The sequence below is a fragment of the Acomys minous genome (genome assembly GCF_964271855.1).
Source record: "Acomys minous genome assembly, chromosome: 1".
Taxonomy (NCBI): Eukaryota; Metazoa; Chordata; class Mammalia; order Rodentia; family Muridae; genus Acomys; species Acomys minous.
Window position 1 is genome coordinate 51,422,751 of NC_140483.1, and position 17,360 is coordinate 51,440,110.

Genomic DNA, 17,360 nt, shown 5'->3' on the forward strand with positions numbered 1-17,360 from the left:
TGAGTGTGCATTGTTAATAAAACAGCTCGCTGTTCTCTCAAGTGTCTCACTTTCCTTCATTGAGTGAAGTCATCTAAACCTGAAGGAATGTATACTCATTTTCCTGGTTTGAACCTTCAGAATTAAAACATCGAAGTCAGAAGGTTCACTGTAGCCGATGCTAACAAAATTTAAGCATTCTCCGAAGTTAGTCTCACTGCTCTACCTGCCAACTGGAGGGTTAGAAAGTCGTAGCAGGGTAAATTTTATGAGTTATTTGTTAATTTTACAGCTGAGGTACCACACAGTGTGGTTGAGTTTTGGTTTGGTTTGGTTTGGTTTGGTTTTTCGAGACACAGTTTCTCTGTGTAGCCCTGGCTGTCCTGGAACTCACTCTGTAGACCAGGCTGGCCTCAAACTCAGAGACCCGCCTGCCTCTGCCTGGTCTGTGGTTGATTTTTTTTTTTTTTAAATCACAGTAGGAAATAATTTCAGAAGTCTCTCAACCTATCAAAAGAATTTCATGGTGTTCTCTAAACAGATTTACTTGACTGGCTTCTGAGATGTGAAAGCCTGTAGCATACCATTTATTTTTGAGCGGTTTACTCAGGAAAATGTCTTTCTTGTCACCTTACTACTGATTTTATTGTTCATGTCAGTACTGACTTCATTGTTCACTTCAATATCCAAATCTCATTGTAAATCTTAAAGAGGCAAGGTAAAAGGGAATTTTTAGAGTTAGGATTTGTAGCTCAGGACTTTAATAAATTATTTTTCCATTTCAGGGTTATAGTGCATAGGAAATCATTCTTGCCACAAGCATACTATAGATAAATTCCTCGTTTTTCTAGTCTTTACTTTCTGTGTAAAATTGGGATATAAATTTCTAACCCGGGGACTTGCTTTGAGTAGAGCCTGTGTAGTGTAGCACATCAGCTGGGTGCTGGATGCGGGTGGCTGTGGAAACAATGCTCATCTTCTTGAGCTTTAGCTCCATCCTCTTCCCCCTTCCTCCATCCTAGCCCCACTGCCTCATTTTTCAAATGCACTGATCTGTTCTCACCAAGTAGACCCTGTATGAGTCCATTTTTGCTACAAAACATCCCATGTAAGCTTCCCCAGCTGACTTTCTGTGTTCTTTTCAGGAGTACCCAGACAACAGACAGTGTTTTTACTGTCTGCCTTAACAGTAGCCAAATAATTCCATGTGTTACTTACTGTCCATGCTCGATCCGCAATGACAGGAAAACAGGTTCTTCCTGTTGTCTTCTTTGTGGGGGTCAACTCTCAACACCATGCTTTCTTCATCCTGGTCACTGAGCTTTGTGATGTTGCACATACAGCCGAGCTCCTCCGGCCTCCAGGTAAGATCAGGAGAGGTAGAGACTAAGGAAGGAGGAAGGAGAACAGATGAAAAGCTAAACCAGAAGGAAAGCTTTGAAGAGTTCACAGCCCCTGACCATAATGTGAGAAACATCGTAACATCTTTAAAGCAGCCATTTGCATGCGTAGAATAAAAACGAAACCAAAAGCAGATGTAGATGACACAGCAACAATGGCCATGAAAGAAATTAAATGATATCTAGATAGAATAATAACGCGTTCATAAGAAAGTGAACTTAAACTGTCGTCAAACTTTATAAGATTTAGCAAGCTGAGAAGAAACCAAAGACCAAGAGAGAGTATACACGCAGGAGATGGTAAAGAGTGAGCACCGTGGAAAGGATCTGTCCACGCCCCAAGAGCTTGTTGAATATTGCTCGGTACTAGGGCCACTTCCAACAGAATTATGTAAATGACAGTTGTGACAAGTGTCATAACGATGAGCAAGTGAGACAGGAAATGACATTTAAGTCAGTACCTAAAGGTGAACTGAAGTCAGCCAGAGAACAAATAGGGGTGGGATAGCTGGACAGGGAAAGCATGTGTGGGAAGAGGTGGAAGTGGTTGATTTAGCCGAGATGCCCATTGTAAGAGTAACCCCCAACATTTTATTGGGGCTGGCTTACAGGTTCAGAGGTTTAGTCCTTTGCTATGACAAGAACCATGGTGGCACACAGGCAGACCTAGTTCCGGACAAGGAGTTGAGAGTTCTATACCTGGATCAATGGGTGTGGATGGGAGGGTGGCTTAAGCATTGACCTCAAAGCCCACCATCAATGACGCATTTCCTCTCACATGGCCTCACCTACTCCAACAAGGCCGTACCTCCTAATAGTGCCCCTCCCTGGTGACTAAGTATTCAAATCTATGAGCCAATGGATGCCATTCTTATTCAAAGCCACAGATGGGAAAGATTCATAACAGATGAATTGGGGGGAAATGCTTATAAATATTGGTTATATAAAAGCTATGAGGAAAATTATAAAATATTGCTGAAGAATGCAATCCAGAAGAAAAATAGGCATTGTTCTTAGATGGGACACTACTTCAGAATATTACTAATATGCTGTCAAACCTATATCTTTTAAGGTTTTATTTTTTTAATTTATATATAATATATTTTGGTCATATTCTCCCAACCCCCCCAAACTCTTGCCAAATATACTACCTTCCTACCCACCCAACGTCATATTTTCTTTTGATCAAAAAACAAAAGCCAAGACAAACAGAAAACAGTAAGATAATAACTAAACAAAACACACACATACACAAATTATGGCGTCCATTTTGTGTTGGCCAACTATTTGGTAGCAAAAGCCTGTCCTAACATGATTAATATACCCAGTGACATTCCATTGGGGACAAAATGATTTTCCCTTTCTCATTAGGAATCATTGCAAGTAGCTTCCTTGTTAGAGGTGGGTGGGACTTTTGTCCACTTCCTCTAATATGTGCTGGGATTCTGTCTATTTTGCACTTGTTACAGATCGTGTATGTGCTGTCGTAGCCTCCTCTGTGGATCCATATGTGTCTCAGCCCTGTTGTACTTGGAAGACAGTGTTTCTTTAGAGTCATTCATCACCCCTGGTTCTTACAACCTCCTTTTCCATATAGATCTCTAATCTTTAGAGGGGAGGGGTTTGATAAAGACATACCATTTACAACCGAGTGCTGGAATTTGTTTCATTTTCTGCACATTGTTCAGTTGTAGGTCTCTGCTAAATCCCATCTACTACTACTACAAGAAGCAGCTTCTCTGATGTGGGTTCTGTGAATGGCTGATCTATAGCAGTCTGGCATCAGGAGTCATTTTAGTACTATGTCCATACAGCAGAATAATAGTAGTAGGTTTTCCTCCAGGCCTATAATTTATCTAGTAGCAAGCTCTTGGCCACATTTAGCAGTGTCAGAGACGGGTTACATATAGAACGAGCCTTATATCTAGTCGGAAGGTTGTTTGTTAGACCCCTAACATTGGTGCCGCTATTTCACAAGTATATCTTGCAGCCAGGTCACTTATGAGTTGCAAGGTTTGTAGCGGAGAGATAGTAAAGATTGCCTTTCTTTTCCCGTGGCATGTAGAGTACCTTGCATGGATGCTTATCGGTACAGTTGAAGTTTCTGGTTGTGCACCAGCTTGATTTGCCCATGTGGTAAGGACTAAAATTAGTGGTGTCTCCATCAGCAACGGCTGTGTTCAGGCTGTGGAGGTTCACAACCTTGGCAATAGCCTCTGATGCTTTGGGGGGTGGGGTGGGCATCTGTTGGACCCCTTTGTCCAAAGGCTCAAAAATATGTAACCCGTTCCTGGCACTAGAAAAGTGAGTGGTTCTTAACCTTCATCATGCTGTGATCCTTTAGTACAGTTCCTCATGTTATGGTGACCCCTCCCCCAAACCATAAAATTATTCCCATACTATGACTTTGCTACTGCTTTGAGTCATGATATAAATATCTGTGTGTTTCCAGTGGTTTTAGGCAATGCAGTGGATAGGGTGACCTTAAGTGACACTACAGGCTCTGGAGACTTAGTTGTCACTGGACCTGGATGCATACTTACAAAAGGGGCCTGAAGAATCTTTGCCTGGCTTTAGCTATATGCTGCTTCTACCCACAGCCAAGTAGACACCACAGGAGAAAGAAAGAAAAGCTCTAGCCAGTGCGTTATTCTTATGTGTGGGTGATAGCAAGGGCCAAAGTCTTCTCTCATGATTACTATAATAGTTGCAACAGAGAACAGTACAGGCCCTGTTACCAGACCACTTACATCTTTCAAAACAAACAAACAAAACATGACTTATCTGAACACTCTCTGCAGTCCGGACTGGATATGCATGCTGCAATGTTTATCATTGCTTCTCCCTGTGGAGCATATCTGAGTCCATCCTACTGTCTGGTTTGAGGAAAGGCACTTCACACCTTATGCCAGTATTGGCACTGCCAGAAAGGGTGGTACCTGGAGAGTCCTACATCAGATGTCTGGGGTCCTGAAGTAGCCTCATCACATAGTGGCCTCACCTCCTGGCTTAGTTAGGGGTTTCCATTGCGGTGAAAAGACACCATGACCAATGCAACTCTTATAAAAGGAAACATTTAATTAGAGCTGACTCTTAATTGCAGAAGTTTAGTCCATTATCATCATGGCGGGAACCCTGGTAGCATACCCAGGCTTTTCTGCCTATGGAAGCAGCATCCATATTTAAATACCACCCTGGTCTATGAAGTCCTTTTTGGCCAGTTACACATTAGACACAAGCCTGGCAGGACAAGGTCCTGACTTCCAGTGTTTGAACCAAGCAGCTCTGTCTTGAGTTACCTTTACTTGAAAGTGGGCCAGCTATGGAGGCAATATCCAGTACCACTAACATTAATGGTGACAACAACAATGGTAATGATAGTGATGATGATAGAGAAGGAGAAGGAGGAAAAGAATACATTAAATATAAATGTACTATATTCTCCCATTTAAAGGTATAAGTTTGCTGTCTAAAATTAAAACCAACCAACAAACAAAAATCCAACATCTAACAATATGCTGCCTACCAGAAATTCACTTTATAAGAAAAAAAAAAAAACAGACTGAAGAAAACCTAAATCAAGTTGTAGTAGCTATATTTTATTTGACAAAATTTAAAACAAACTATGGGAAAACAAAGCTACTGTGGAATGATCAATAACCAATTCAATAAGAAGCTATAACTGTAAGTCTGAATGCAACTAGTGTCAGAAAAATAAAACAAACACTGTTATATTTAAAGGGATATTTGGGCTCCACTGCAATTGTAGTAGAGTAAGGGGCCATCAGTGACCAGCTCTCATTAATGGACAAATCATGCAGACACAAATAACATGGGAAAGTCTAATTATCTTATATGCCTAGCAGACATCTACTGAATAGTCCATCTAATAAATGAAAAATGCTCATTATTTTCATTGGAGCATGTAAGAAATCCAAAAATTGTGAAACCATGACCTATCTCTTATGTAAGCACAAATAATAAAACTAGAAAACAGTAAGAAAGGAAAGTTTGAGAAATGACACAAATATGTAGACTCAGTAACAATACTGAATAATGCTATGTCATTAAAGACGGTGAAAGAAACCTTTTTAAAAATTGTAAAATAAATGCAAATGGAAAAGTAACAAGCCAAAATTTGGGATTTAACAGAATGAATCTCTATAAGGAATATTTGTAATTAGTTATAAACATTCAATCTCCTCAAAATGTATTTTACTTACATTAAAAACTGTATTTCCTCAACATGTAAAAATATAACAGTGCTAAAGAGATGGCTCAGTGGATAAATTACTTAGCATACAAGCATGAGGTGTTTGGACCTCAAGAATTCATGTAAAGATAGATATAGCAACCATATATGTGACACCAGCATGCTTTTAGTAAGATAGGAAGTAGAGAGGGAACATTCCCTGAAGCTTGCAGGCCACTGAATATGAAGCTATGACCATGATACCTTGGCTCAAACACTGTGAAAGGCAAACACTGACACAGAGGTTGTCCTTTGACTTCCAGAGATACACCATGGCATGCACACACATAGAACACACACACACACGAGAGAGAGAGAGAGAGAGAGAGAGAGAGAGAGAGAGAGAGAATAAACACTAAATACAAAATTTATTGAAGGAGAAAAAGAGCAAACATCAGAAGAAAAATAAAAGTTGAATTAGACAATAACAACAACAACAACAAAAAAAAAACTGGAAAAACAAAGAATGAGTCTTAGGCTACAGAGACGAGCTAGAAGGTAAAGGGCAGGCCACCAAACATGATTGCCTGAGTTCAATCTCAAGGCTCTCAATGAAGGAAAGAAAAGACACTCACAGTTTGTCTTCTAACCTCTAAACATACAGTGTAGCATGTTTGCACCTACCCACCCACCCCAAGTACATAAAATAAACGTAATAAAAATTACAACATTTTTTAGCAAAGCTAACCAGTAAAATAGAAATCAAAGATAAATTAATGTTGAAAATTGAGATATTAAATTTAGTATCATAGAAATACAAGGATGACTAGTGAATGTTATGAGATAAAAACTGATAAACTGGATAAAACGTCAAATATTTTTTGAAAAAATAATGACCTAGATAATTTGAATTTAAAGGGCACCTGACAAGATTCAGACAACATAAAAAAAAGATCCATGGAAAAGTTCAGGAATGGATACCTTTTCCCTGATTTTTTCCAACATTACAACATGAACCAGTATCAAGTATTCTCTGAATTATTACACAGACTTGAAGAGAAGAGAAATCTTAAAAAATGTTTTCACTAATGGAGTAACAACTGGTTACCAGATCACTCCGGTGTCCATACCAGCTAAGGACTCAACAATAAAAGAAAACTACAGACCAACGTCCATGATGAAGACAGACTTGAGAATACTCAATAAAATACTTGCAAAGAGAACATAGACAATATCAAAAAAAGATTACACACCATGACCAAGTTGGCTTTGTCTGTAAAATGCAGGGATGGTTCAAAAGATGCAAGTCAATAAATCTAATAAGCTACGTGCAGGAAGAGATTTTGACCAAATTTAGCATGCCTTCGTGATAAAAACTGAGAGATTGTAGGGCTAGAAGGGGTATATCTCAACATAATAAAAGTTATATAAAAGAAAACTACAGCCAACATCATCCAAAATGGAGAGAAGCTTGAAGCAATCACACTTAAGCCAGGGGTGAAACTGGATATCCACTACCCTTGCTCCTTTTCAACATTGTTCTCAAAGTAGTAGGTAGAGAAATAATGTAAGAGAAGGAAATTAAAGGGATGCAAATAGGGGAAAAAGTCAAATTACCCCTATTTGCAGATGACATGATAATGTGCATTCGTGATCCCAAAAATTCTACCAGAAAACTTACAGAAAGGATAAACAAACACAGCAATGCAGCAGGATTTATAATCAACTTGCATATACCAATCACTTTTTTATAGACCAACAGTAAACATACAGAGAAAGAAATTATGGACACAGTAGCTTCAAAGAAAAATAAAATATCTAGGAAGAAACCTAACCACAGAGCTCTAGAATGAAAACTTTAAACATCTGGATAAAGAGATAAAGAGACTAGACAACAAAAAGACATTCCATGCTCATGAGTTAATAGAATTAACACTGTGAAAAAAAAACAACTGTTCTATCCAAGTCTACTTACAGAGTCTGTGAAATCCCAATCAAATTTTCCACCTCATTCTTCACAGAAATGGAAAAGACTACCTTAGCTCAAATGGAACTACAAAGATCCCAGATAGCCAAAACAATTTTGAGCAAAAAAGAATAATGCTGGAAGGATTACAATTCCAGATCTTAAGATATATTACAGAGCCGTAATAACAATAAACAATATGGTATTAGCACACAAAACAGTCACTTAAACCCAATGGAATAAAAATTGAAGACACAAATACAAGCACAAGTAACTTTGGCCACTCAATATTTGAAAAAGATGTCAAACTTTATAACCTGGAGAAAAGAAAGTATCTTCAAGAAATGGTACTGGGAAAACTGGATGTCCACATGCAGAAGAGTGAAATTAGACCCTTTTCTATTACCTTGGACAAAAACTAACTCCAAATGGATCAAAGACCTAAACCTGAAACACTGAAGCTCCTAAAAACAGTACTCTATATCTTATAAGTGTCGGAAAGAACTTCCTGAATAGGATTCCACTTGCCCGAGAATTAAGACCAATAATTGACAAGTGAGACTTCATGAAACTAAAAAGCTTCTACCCGGCTAAAGAAATGATCAGGTTAAGAAACCCATAAACTTGGAGAGGCACTTTGCCAGCCATACTTCTGACAGAGGACTTATACCCAGAAGATAAAAATAACTTAAAAAAAGACAAATGGCCCATTCAAAAAATCATCATAGAAAGTTCTCAAAAGAAGAAAAAATGGTTGAGAAATATCTCAAAAATGTATAGCATCCTTAGCTATTAAGAAACTACAAATCAAAAGAACAAAAAACAAAACAACAACAACAACAACAAACCCTTTTGAGATTTCACCAAACCCAATCAGAATAGCAAAAGATCAATGAAACAACTGTGACATGGAAAAAGGGAACTCTTTTGTGCTATTGGAGGGATTGAAAACTGACCCAGCCACTATAGAAATCAATGTGGAGAATTTTTTAAAAGCTATAAATAAATCGATCATCTGGCCCATCTATGTCCTTGGCATCTATCCAAAAGGCTCAACATCCTAGTCCATGGACACTTGCTCAGCCACATTCAGTACAGCTCTATTCACAGCAGCTAAGAAATAGTTGCAATCTAAATGCCCTACAGCCAATGAGTAGATTAAAAAAAAAAACTACCTATTCGCAGATACATTAGCACATTTGCACTATGGAATCCTATTAGGCCAGAAAGAAAAATAAAATCATGAACACTGCAGGCACATGGATGCAACTAGAAAAGATCATATTGAGCAAGGTAATCCAGACCCAGAAAGAATGTAGCCAGTTCCCTTTCTCTATTGGAGACTCCTGGCCCCAAATCCTCAGATGTGAGTAAACAGCTTGTAATATCTAAAGAAAATAATAAATTAAAGGGTGTCAGGGGGAGCAATAGAAAGGAGAATAGCAAGACAAAATTTATATGATCAGGGAAATGGGGAAATGGAAGATTTCTTAGGGATGAGGAGAGAAGTAAATACCAAAGAAAGGGGAGGAGGGTAAAGGGGAACAGCAGGACATAGGAGGTCTGGGAGGGAAAGTGAGAAAGGCAGAGCTCTTCATGGAAGGGGATGGAGATAAATACAGCAACAGAAGTATGGTGAGCAAAATAACAACAACGGTATCTGAAAAAGTCACAAGGAATCATGCTATTAATTACTTACAAAAACATTATAATGCATGAAGCTCATGTACAAATTATATATAATTTTAATGAACTTTTCTCATCACCAATACCAGATGGTACTCCCTGCAAGAACCAAAGGTCACCCAACAATACCCCCTATACCAGACAAGGGCCATCAAAGAGACTTCCAAAATATACACACTTTATCTGTTGTCCTTGGTTAACCCCCAGAAATGGAAGGTAATTGCTGAAGATAGAATGCATTTCAGACACAGAGCCCATAGACCCCTTAGCTAGAACAGACCTGAAAGCCCCCTCTCTGGTGTCATGCAAGCCTCCCATAGAGAGGGTCAAGCAATACTCTCACCCAGCCATAATGCCTATGACCAACATGGCATCATAACGCTAAGGGTGCAGTTATACTTTGGCTATAACCAATAGCTCTGTAATTCAACTTAAGATCAAGAGGGGAAACATGCCTGATACTGGGAATCTAGCTGATGCTGGAAATCTAGCTAACTCCTAAGAGCTAGTGAAGTCATAGTTATTGGAGGAGAATCTACAGCCACCAATGTCCTAAGCCAGCGGGATTCTGGAAAACAATCTATAAAATATCTGTTCTCTATACCAATAGGTAAGTAGAGTCTTCGCCCCTCGTTAAGGAAACTTCTCTTTGCAACAAGAGATGACTATAGAAAACCACAATTAATCAAAATGCAGAGTTGTGAAGCCCAGTCCTAATGGATACATCTCCAAAATATTCCTGTTCCTAAGGCTGAGTGGAGACGGACTAGTTAATGAATCCAGTCAGTTCCAAGGACTTCCTGGAGCTATTTTGAGTTGTTTACTTCCAGTCTTAATGGGCTTTCTGAATGGCTGGAGTATCTCACCTTTCCTAAAATTTCCTGTGGTTTTGCTTCCTTGGAAACATCTGTCCTAAAACATTCTGTTATTTTTGCTTTCCTTTTTGCATTGTGTCTTCAGAAGTTTCTCTCGAAGATGGAAGGCCTTAAACTCAGAGGACACTGCTACACAATAGGCTACCTGCACAAGATCTCAACACATGTGCATGGGCATGTGCACACACACACACACACACACACACACACACACACACACACACACACACACACACCAAACGAACAAAACACTTGAAAGGAGAGAAACTATTTGGGAAGAAGAGATCAGGATTTGAATGAGGACAAAAGAGTAATAAGGGTAAATATAATCCCAATGTATTATATGCAAACATGAAACTGTCAAACTAAGGGTAAATATTTAAAAAATACAGAAAAATGACAATTTATAGATAAAGGGGAACAAGTAATGACAAAACCTTCAGAATGAGAATAAATATTTGCCAACTGATTTGAAAATATATTTAATATTTGTTGGGAACAAGCAAAAGAGAACTTATTCTAAGCACTGTCATTTTGTTTTCAGACTCCATTTAATCACAGGGAGGAACTAAGTTCAAGGCCCCAGGCCCTAGTGGATCTGGGGCCTTCCCAATAGCTGAACAGCTTCTTTTGTAAACAGTTGTCTAAGTCCAACCATTTCAGGGACAACTTGTAAGGAGGTAGTTTTATGAGTCTAGCCATCTCAGGGATAGCTTGTAAGGAAACTATTGTCTAAGTCCAGCCATCTCAAGGACAACTTCTCCATCTTGCTGGCAGGGTCAAACTAAGTTCATATTCCTAAGTCCAGGAACCAACCAGTTATCCTGACTGATGGAAACTCCCTTGCTTAAAACTCTTTATGTCAAAATATGATTGGACAATGCTGTAGGCCATTCTGTTCCCCCTCATTTTATGGTTTCATCCTTTAAATATGCTGGACAATATCCATTCAGGATTATAGTTCAGCTCCTGAGTCTGTTCTGTGGCCATGATTGATCATTAGTAGCTTGATTACAATAAATTTTTGCCATCTGCACTGACTTGCTGTTAGAGTTATGTTGGATCAGAGTGACCCCCCCTAACATGTGATACATTGGCTGGGAATCCAATCACTCTACACAGGTCCCTGGGTTGTAGCCATCTTCATCCAGGGACTTTATTTTGAAGTCCAAGACCTCTGGAGGTAAGCCTGTCTTCAGTTTTCTGAATGGTGCCTATCTGGGACCCAAGAAATGAAAAGCTGGATGTAGTATTGATCCTTTGGTCAGTAGAAGTTGGGAGACATCCTGTGTCCTCTTTGGTTCCCACGGGAGCGGGGAACACCTAGTTCTGAGTCAGGCTGATGGGATCTCTGGTTCTCTTCCATCTCTTCCCTGACTCGATTGGTTGTCTGTGGCACACCAGTCTGTCTGTAACTGTCAGTTAGGGTCTGTAATTTTGTTTAGTTGCTTGATTTTTGCTCTGTTTCATATTCAGAGAAATGAGCCAGACTTCATTTGCCAGCCATTCATCTCTTGGCTTAGTTTCAACTCATTTCAAGGATCTTTCAGAGGAAAAAAAGCAGCTGAATCAAGACAAGAAAAAAACTGATGAACTGGCACTATTTTTGGAGCCCTGCCCCCACAGCCAGGAGCTGAGCACTGCTAGAAAAGCCCCACTTCCTGCCTGGAACAAGCTTACAGCCCTCCAGGCCTGCTGGATCTGCGCAAGCTGCTCTTAAAGAGGCACCTGCAGTTTCTCAGCTTTCTTTAGCAAGTCCATCACAGAACCACTGTGCTCATGAGAATTGGATTCAGCAGGTAGCAAGGTGCTTCTCCCTTGAAATGACAGCTGGAGGAAGTAAGAAAAGCTTTGTCTGTCTGTTTTTAATATATAAATGTGTGTGGCCACTATATGTTTGTTTCTTCCTGACTGGTCTTAAATGTATGCACTTACTATGTTGTGTATATCTCGGTTATAGATTATTGGCTTATAAATTATTGGGTATGGTTAAAAATCTGTTACATCTGAAACAAAAGGTGAGTGTAAAACTCCTAACTCAGGGTTGGAGCCATTCTAGGCAGCAACACATGGCATGAGCTGACCAAAGAAACGGGTCTCCAAAGATACTTTAAATTGGAATCAGATTTTTGTATGGTTTCAGTCCTGTCTGAGAGTCAGATTTATAAAAGATAGGATTTAAAACAATGCTTGTTTAATAATGTATTAAAGCTATACCTCCATGTATTTGTATATAAGAACATAACTTGCTGGCAGCCAAATTTTATAGCATCAAAGTAACCCACTTGGTATTGATTTTATAAACACTAAATTGTTTATACTGTTAAAATGTGGGTTTGTCTTCTAAAAATTGTGGTTATGCTCTGTGTCTCCACTCTTTTTTTAAAATGGTATTTTATTTTGATATTGCAAAAATACAAAATTGAGAGACTTTAAACTTCTTTAAAGAAAGTTTTGGAGTTTTACAGGATATTAAAAACCAGCTTTTAAAATGTTTAAATTCATAAGAGTATGGGGCAGTTTAAAGTTTATCAGGTAGTTTATTATAATGCCTTTATTAATATATGATCTTGATGAATAGATAAATTTAAAAAACCCTAAAAATCAGGGTTACAGCTAAATACCAGAGACTAAAGAATTCCTGTTTTTATCATGCAGTAAAACAAAGAACTTTGAGCAGTTCCTTAACCTATGGGTTACAACTCTTTGAGTGTCAACAGACCTTTTTACAGGGGTAGCCTAGTATTGTCTACAAATTAAAAACTGAATTAAAGGGTTATATCATTAAAAATTGTTTAAGAAACACAGGCTTAAAAATATAGGTCTCTCCTTACATAAGGTCTATTCAGGCTAAGAGAGACAAGTTTAAAGATCTAGGTCTAACCTCATTGTTTTTACTATCATTATTAAGATGTAGCTATATTTTGTAAGCAGAGTCATTATACAAGGAACTGCTATGCCCTATAATGATACCCTGTAAGGATCAAGAAAGGTCTAGTCTCTATGTTTCAAAGTCTTATATTGATACTGAAAGAGAGCTTCAATTCAGAAATATTCATTTTTTATTATACCGTTAAGGAATAAAAAATAATTCAAAGGGATAGTCAGTCAGTTTATAAATGATAAAGTTCTTCTAAGATGTTCAGAAATATATTTGTAGTCATGCTAAGAACTAATGTAATTAGTTACAGGAATAAGCCTTGTTTAGCCTCCTGTATATGTTTTCAAGGTTAAGCCTAGGAAGAGTAACTAGAAACAAGCAAAATTTGTCTATACTTTAGACGGATGGATGGTCCTCAAACACTTCAGGGATCTGCAGAATATGGCATTTTAAATGTTTAATAATAATAATAAAGCTTTTCATGATAGACATGTCAGCTCCTGACAGTACCGCTGAGATCCTCCAAGGAAGATGGCCACAGAAGGACCTCCACCTGAAGAGCTTCAAATGTGGCAAAGCTGGCCACGGGGCTGCCACCTGCCCCTTTACCTCAGCTGTCCACATCATGCTGCCCAAACTGTGGACAAGCAGGACACCAGAAAGTCAACTCTGCAACTTTGCTGAGAATCTGTAGGCGTGGCCTTCAAAACATCCTGCTCCACAGCATGGTCTGTAAAGTTAGACAGCCAAAGACTGATGGCCCACTGACACAGAGGAACCTGGCCTCCAGCTAACCAGTCTGCCATTTTTAACAGACTTAGAAGTTGCAGGGTCTGTACTTCCTGCTTACTCGGGTGAAATTTATCCTTCTCAGGTTTCTAATGAGTTTGAAGACTAGAGTAGTGAAAGATTAACAGCAGCAACTAAGGCTTCCACTGCCTTCCCAGTAATCTTCAGTATAAAAATCAGGTCATGGGCCTCAGTCTCCTAGACCTGCCAGTACTAGGCCTAGACACACACTGCCCCATTACCAGACTCAGAAAATAGATTTCAAAGTAATTTTGTACTAACCCTTTATCTAAAGAAACTCACTTTCCAGTGACTGCTCCCAGTAACCAACCACCTGTCTCATGATACTACAACATCTGATCTGAGCAAAGACTCCTAAATATACTCTGGAGGAGATATGAAGGGAAAATACACTCATGCACTGTTGGGCATCTAAATTAGCACAGTTTCTATGAAATCTGAATGAAGAGCCCCCTAAGTTTAAAGGGAGAACTGTCACACTATCAAGATATCCTATATCTGGGCATATCGCTAAAAGAAATAAAAATCATCAAACCAAACACTTACTCATTTACACACTTTTTCCATCACTGTTCACAAGTGTAGATATAAACGTCAGCTTACACGGACAGAAAAATAAAATTTGATGTAGATTCACAATGGAGTTTTGATTTAGGCTTGGAAAGAATGATTTCTTGTTCTTGGTAGCAAAATAGATGTATTGAGTATTGTATGCGTTCTTGATTTTGGAAGCTAAAAAATGAAATTATCTGATAGCAGAATGGTAATTACTAAGTATTAATATGTGAGGGACAAGAAAAGTATAGGATCTCTGTGTGTGATCAGGGGGCTTCACTTGTATATGGAAACAACACCATGCTTTTCATTAATATGTACAACTAATATATATATATATGTATATATATATACATATATGTACATATATATGTATACACACACACACACACACAAAAGTAAAGAAGTACATCAAGAAGAAAAAGAGATGCTAAATGCAGTACCACAAAAACATAAAGTATAATTAGGATTCTGATAACAACTATATGTTAAAGAATTAGAAATGCACATTAAGTTACAAAATCATAAAGCACATTTAATCTACTGCTTTTTAAAATATATTTTATTAATTTATTCATATTACATCTAAATTGTTATCCCATCCCTTGTATCCTCCCATGCCTCCCTCCCTCCCATTTTCCCCTTATTCCCTTCTCCTGTGACTGTGACTGAGAGGGATTTCCTCCCCCTGTATATGCTCATACGGTATCAAGTCTCCTTGGTAGCCTGCTGTCCTTCCTCTGAGTGCCACCAGGCCTCCCCATCCAGGGGACAGGGTCAAATATAGGGCACGAGAGTTCATGTGACAGTCAGACCCCACTCTCCACTCAATGGTGGAGAATGTCCTATCTATTGGCTAGACCTGGGGAGGAGTTCGAAGTTTACTGCACGCATTGTCCTTGGCTGGTGCCATAGTTTGAGCAGGACCCCTGGGCCCAGATCGACTCATCATAATGTTTTTCTTGTAGGTTTCTATGACCGTCTGGATCCTTCTATTTTCCCATCCTCCCATGCTTCTCTGACCTAGAGTCCCAATAGGATATCCTCCCCTCTGTCCCACTTTCCTGTTAAGTGAAGACAATCTATTGCTTTTTTACCTAGCAGACCCAAAATAACTGAAAAGACCAGTAATGACCAGAAATTAGTCAATATAAAATATCTATAAAATATTTATACCTAATAATAAGAAATATCCATACAACATAGGTTCAGTATTAAATTTTTGCAAACTTTTATGCAATAGTGTCAATGCCCAGATGATGTTTAAAAAAAAAAAAAGGAAAATTAGAATGTTATGCTATGGAGTCATATTTAGCCTCTTACACAAACCCGACAAGGATACAACAGAAGAAATCTCTGCCAGTTGTGTTCAACTCATGGCCCAAAACAGCCATGAATATACCACAGCACAAAATTTTTAAAGTTCCTTGAAACATCAGTTATTTTTGTAACTCAATTGCATGGCTTTTCAATATGAATTCTGTATATCATAGCAACATTTTTCAGTACCAAAATGCTGTACATGTATATGAGTCTAACCTGGTACCCTTCATTGGCACCATGCAGACATTCCCAAGAAAGTATCAGCACATCAGTTTCAACAGCATATCAAAATAAGGATAAAGTTGGCTTAATAATAAATATTCACATGACTCAGAGTAGACTAAATAAATACATCACAGCACGCCAACAATATGAAGATAAAGGTCTTAAGATCGCCTTAACAGATGTATAATTATGTGATGAATTGTCACATATTGTCACAGTCTACAATAAAAGGCTGTGAATAAATTAGGTCCAGAAGATTACACCTTGAAATCTTACAGCTACATCAGACAAACCATAGCCAACATCATACAAAGTGAGGCACCACAGAACAAACAAACAAACAAACAAAAAAACTTGCCTCTGATGTCATGAATCAAACAAAAGCAACCACCGTGTGATTTTTACACAATGGGGTGCTAGAAGTTTTAGTCAGAGCAATTTGGCAGGAAAAAAAAAGTAAGAGGCAGCATATAAACAGTATACTATAATTCTGCACACAGAAATACTTAAAGGCTACACCAAAAGGCAGTCAAACTGTAAACAAATTTCATGACGTGGAAGGCTGTAGCCTGTAAAAATAGCAACCCTTGTATATACCACCACTAAGTTTCTTAAGAACTCATGCCATTATTTCCAGATTGAGAAATCCCCAAGATGGTAAAGGACTTCCACAAGGAAGATGACACAAGGTTTATTAAATGAAGTGAAGACATCATAAGCGATGAAAGGGTCTATTGTCCCAGTTTCATTTATCTTGCTGTGAACAAACAACACCCTAACAAAAACAAGTAGGGGAGGAAAAGTTTGTTTCAGCTCACAGTTCCAGGTTTGTCCATCATTGTAGGAAAGTCAGCACCTCAAGTACGTGAAGCAGCTGGTCCCATCACAGCCTCACTCCACAGCAGACAGAAATAAATGCATGCGAGCATATTGCTCAGCTAGCTTTCCCCCACTCTTATGCTGTCCAGATACCCAAATCTAGTGTCACCCACTTTCAAGCTGGATCTCCCCACACCAATTATGGAAACCAAGAAAAGTCTCCCCTCCAGGCAGGCCCCAGGCCAATCTGATAAAGATAATCACTCACTGAGACTCTTCTCAGATGCATTTTGGTTGTATCAAGCTGATAATAGAAACTACCGTACCTATAAATTCATAAATTAAAAGAATAGATCTTAAAAATGCCCCACTACCCTCAGTGATCTATTAATATGGTCCATGAAAATATCAATGACATTCTTAATTAGAACTAGAGAAGAAAAAATATTAAATTCATGTAGAGGCAGAGAGAGGAGAGAGGAGAGAGAGAGAGAGAGAGAGAGAGAGAGAGAGAGAGAGAGAGAGAGAGAGAGAGAGAACATAGATGAAGTGATCTTCAACAAGAAGAAAATTGCTGGGGGCTAGAGGGATATAGCTCAGTGAACAGGAGTGCTTGCTGCTCTCCCTGAGACCCACAGTTAGCTTCTCA

At 38.6% G+C, this 17,360-nt stretch overlaps 1 long non-coding RNA gene across 1 annotated transcript; it reads left to right on the plus strand.

Annotated features, from left to right (window-relative positions):
- The first annotated feature begins 11,785 nt into the window (after nt 1–11,785).
- On the plus strand, nt 11,786–15,411 carry LOC311593360. Its single transcript, XR_014777664.1, has 3 exons — nt 11,786–11,937; nt 13,468–13,669; nt 15,313–15,411. It is a non-coding gene; the product is annotated as an uncharacterized lncRNA (long non-coding RNA).
- The last annotated feature ends 1,949 nt before the right edge of the window (nt 15,412–17,360 follow it).